This window comes from Pseudonaja textilis, chromosome Z (genome assembly GCF_049901715.1).
Source record: "Pseudonaja textilis isolate UNSWEBS1 chromosome Z, rPseTex1.2, whole genome shotgun sequence".
In the NCBI taxonomy this organism is placed as follows: Eukaryota; Metazoa; Chordata; class Lepidosauria; order Squamata; family Elapidae; genus Pseudonaja; species Pseudonaja textilis.
The window spans coordinates 105,600,007-105,604,657 of record NC_142008.1 but is presented as its reverse complement, the minus strand read 5'-3'; the positions used below and the strand labels follow the sequence as shown (position 1 = coordinate 105,604,657).

The following is a 4,651-nucleotide window of genomic DNA, read 5'->3' as shown; positions in this document are numbered from 1 at the left end:
CCCGTGCATGGAAAGATGTTCCTAGTGGTCGTGGATGCTTATTCCAAGTGGATAGACGTGGCGCAGCTATCCACGACCACCACACTAGCAATCACCAACGTGTTACGCGCCTGTTCGTTACCCATGGACTACCCGACTCCTTGGTCTCCGATAATGGCCCACAGTTCGCATCAGTAGAATTCAGCCGTTTTGCAGCCAACCTAGGCATTCGCCACATTTTAACAGCCCCATTCCACCCTGCGAGTAATGGGTTGGCTGAAAGGGCCGTCAGGACCACCAAAGAGGCCCTCGCTAGGTTTGGCAGAGATGACTGGCACCACAAACTCTCACGGTTCCTGATGAGCCAGCACTCAACCCCTGTGCAGTCACCAATAAGTCCCCAGCGGAACTTCTGATGGGCCGGCGCCTGAGGACTGTATTAGATAGACTGCACCCACAATACTGCCCTGACTCTCCCCTCGCTTCCACTTCGGGGGTTAGACATTTTGTGTTACAGGAGCCGATATTCGCAAGGAATTTCGCTGGGGACCCACTTTGGATTCCGGGCGAGGTCATCGCCGTCACCGGGCCGAGATCATATAGAGTCAGGCTGGAGGATGGTCGCGTCTGGAGGAGACACATAGACCAACTCAGAAGGCGCCTCAGCAACCTCGCAAACAAGAATCCAGAGTCTCCAGTCGAAGGGGAACCGTCTCATCCGCCACCCAGCCACACCGCACCCAGTGACCAGTCTGCGCCAGCGGTCGTTCCGGTCAGCCCAAACCCGGACAACAGCACCCAGAGAGCTGATCAACCGGATCCAACCCACGAGAGTTTGACTCCAGAAACCAACCCGGTGGTTTCCGAGGATGCCAGTCCAGAGAGACTGTTGGCGACACTATGCCAGCTCAACCGTCACAGACTGATACCGAACAGTCAGACAATGTTCCCGAGTTGCGCCGCTCCGGGCGCCAACACAAACCCCATCTACCTCAAGGACTATGCGTGTTCGCATCTGGGGGAAGGGTGTTATGTCCTGAGGACTCAAGGAGTTCTCACTCAGGTCCACTCACTTGTGTGGGCGTTATTTCCCCATTCCCATTGGTCAGTTCTCCCCAGCAGCCAGCTATAAAAGCAGGCTGCGGGGTCCAACAACTGCTGATTGCTGCGAGCCAGTTCCAGGCTTGGCAACACGGTCAGCCCTTTATTTGTAAATAAAGTACTGTTGCACTCATGCTCTGGTTCAGCCTCTCATTGCTCAAACTTAACACTTTCTTTCCCTTTTCTCTTTCTTTTCTTTCTTGTCTCTTCCTTCTCTCTTTCTCTCTCTCTCTCTCCCCCCCCTCTCTTTCTTTTCCTCTCTCTCTTTCTCTTTCTTCCTCTCTCTTCCTCTCTCTTTCTCTCTCTTTCCCTCTCATTTCCCCCCCATTCCTTCCCTTCCTTCTTCCCTCTCTCCTCCTAAAGTAGGAGACCCATCTGAAACACACACACGCACACACGCACACACACACACTTCCAACAAAGTATTCGCCCAGCAGCGTCTCTCATGAAAAGTCTCCCAGAGTCCCAGGGACCGGGTGCAATGGTCTGTTCATGTCTGGTTCTTTGTTGCCCAGAAAAGATGGCAGGCAAGGCTTCTGGGTCCAACAAAGGGCCCATGAAAGGGACTTCCTCCCCTCCTTCTTTTTGGGAAAGGGCTGGGAAATTCAAGCGAGGCATGCACTGCAGCCTTGCCCACCCCACCAGTAGCTCTGCGCTAGGCAGTGGTTTGGGCTTTCCCAACTGTCCGCAAACTTACCTTCCTCCTGTGGGTGGTGGCAGAGGGAAAGGTGAGCCAGCCAGGGCAGAGCCATCACCACTTGGCTCCCCGCCAGCCCACATCTCGTCCTCTGACAGTAACTGCTCAAAGATCTCCCAAATATTAATTTATCCCAAAAAACACGGTTATTTTGTACAAAAATAAGCAGAAATTGTTAATGTAAATATTGAAAAATTATTAAAAGGGATAATGAAAATGATGTTTGGTAAAAAATAAGTTTGTACCGAGCAGCATAGTGGAGTAGCGGTGAAGATGCTCACCTCCTTTTCAGAAGGTTAAGAGTTCAGTCCTAAGTAGAAGCAGATGTTTTTTCTCCTAAGGTGGAAAGAAACATCTGTTGTGAACTCAGCAAGGCATCAGAAAGGACATTTGACAAGCAAATCCTCAGGTCCATCCAGTCATCTGTAATCCCAAATTATGGAATCATGTGCAATGGAATCAGATTCCCTTATAATATTAAAATTGTCATTTAAACAATGACTTTAAGAGTAATAAATTGACTTTATTTTGAAAGAAATTTTCTTTAAAACATCTCTCAACCCCTCTTTCATCTGCTCATTCCTTAGACTGAAAATGAAAGGGTTCAAGAAGGGTGTCAGGATTCCAGAGAAAAAGGCTAAGGCTTTGTTTAGGCTCATACTGTCATACTCTGAGATGGCCTCACATAAACAAAAATGGAGATTCCATAGCCCATGGAGACAACAGTGAAATGAGAGGTAAGGTACTAAAGGCCTTCTTCCTCCCCTCTGCACATGGAATTTTGACAATGGTGCTAATTATGTAGATGTAAGATGTAGCAGTGAATGAGAGAGAACCAAGCAGTAGAATCAAGGATACCAGGAAGTCCACCAGCTCAATCATGGTTATATCTTGACAGGCAAGATGTAATAAGGGAGCACTGTCACAGAAAAAGTGATTACCATATGTGGTGGACTTGTGAGGATGCTAGAAAATACTGGACTAAAATCCTCATGTGGCTGGAAAAAATGACAAAGAAACATATAGATTTGAAACCGGAGTTCTTTTTATTGGGAATTCTACCAGATGTATACAGTAAAGATTTGAAATATCTGATTGTAAATGTATTAACTGCGGCTAGAATTGTATTTGCTAAAAACTGGAAAAATGAGAAAATTCCATCACAGGAAGAAATTATTAAGAAAATATTGGAATGTGCTGAGATGAGTAGATTGACATTTGAAATTAGAGAGCAAGAAGATAAACAATTTTATAAAATTTGGGACCTTTTCTATCAATGGTTAGATGATGAAATATGACAATAGAATACCTAGAATTTTAGATAATAAGGAATATTCTTGTTTTTTCTTTTTCTTTTGTTATTAGATACTATATCGATAAAGTGGTTTTTTTTAGGATAGAATTGGCATGATTATATGATTTGTTATAGAATAAATTACTTAAATTATAGTTATCTCATAAAGTATGAATGAATAAAAGTATAGTCAAATGATTTTTTTTAACAATGATATGAAGATATATAAGTTAGGATTGAAAATAAGAGCTATTATGTAACATAATCGTAATTGAGACTACGAAATGGATGCACAAAACTGATGAACCAACTGACACACTGTTTGCATATAAGTATGGAAGAGAGCTGATGCTTTTATATTTTGTCTGTTTTTGTTTGTTTGTTAAAAAAAACCAATAAAACTGTTTTCAAAAAAAAAAAGTGATTTATAACATTACGTCTACGATATGTTACCCTGGCTTTTAACATAGTAGATAAGAATACTGAGAAGAACCCACCAATCCAAGATCCAATCACTATCTTAACACAAACTTTCCTAGTCACAAAGATGGGGTATCTAAGGGGATAGCAGATGGCCAGGTAGCGGTCAAAGGACATGGCAGCAAAAAGGATGAACTCTGTAGAACTCATGAAAAAATAGAAATATGATTGAGTGAAACAGCCAACAAAGGAAATTGTTTTTCTTTCAGAAAGAAGATTGGCCAACATTTTTGACATCACAGATGTTGTCATGAATATCTCAATGACAGATAGATTGCTGAGGAAGAAATACATTGCGGTTTGTAGACGGCGATCAATGCAAATCAATACAATTATAAGTGTATTCCCAACCACTGCCACTAGATAAATAAAGAGGAAAACTGGAAAGAGGATGATTTCCAAAATTGGTTCAAAGATAAATCCAAGCAAAAAGATTTCTCTGACACTGGTCACATTCTGTACTTCCATGGAACAGTTTCTAAAGGAAACAAAGAATGAACATTTTGAAACAGCCCATCATGAAATAATTCAGAAAGTCTATCAGGATGCCAGATAAAATATTAATTCTTTGTTTATGCTTATACTGTCACTATGAATTTATCATAGTGAATCTACCACAATGTGAAATGTAATAGTGGAGTCCTAATAAATTATTAATAAATGTTCCATCTTTTTCTTTAAAAACATTTACAGTCTCTGTAGGTTTATATTTGTAATAGAGTTTTATATGAAGTTCATTTATAAATTTCAGAAATATATCACTAAATTTCATTTTTAAATTCTACAGTCACTTGAAGAAAATATTTAGAGAATAAAAGGATTGTCAGAATGTGTATATGAATTATTCCTGCAATAATTTGAAGCAATGTTTTATTATTTCCTTATCAGAAATTGGCAGTAAGTATTTTCTGGAAGGTTATATAGCCAGGAAATCAGTTCAAAATATTATTTCAGTTAAGATTTTGACTTGTGCCATATTGCCTAAGTGACAGTCTGGCAGTCTGACAAAATCTGGTTAAAACAATTAAAACAATTGCCATAATTTATATTGACAATTTAGGCATTAATGGCCCCCCAGGAAAAACAACAACAACAACCAA

At 41.2% G+C, this 4,651-nt stretch overlaps 1 pseudogene; it reads right to left on the bottom strand.

The window, feature by feature from the left end:
* Nucleotides 1-2,280: 2,280 nt before the first annotated feature.
* On the bottom strand, nt 2,281-3,845 carry LOC148124207 (olfactory receptor 6M1-like; annotated as a pseudogene).
* Between the last annotated feature and the right edge of the window lie 806 nt (nt 3,846-4,651).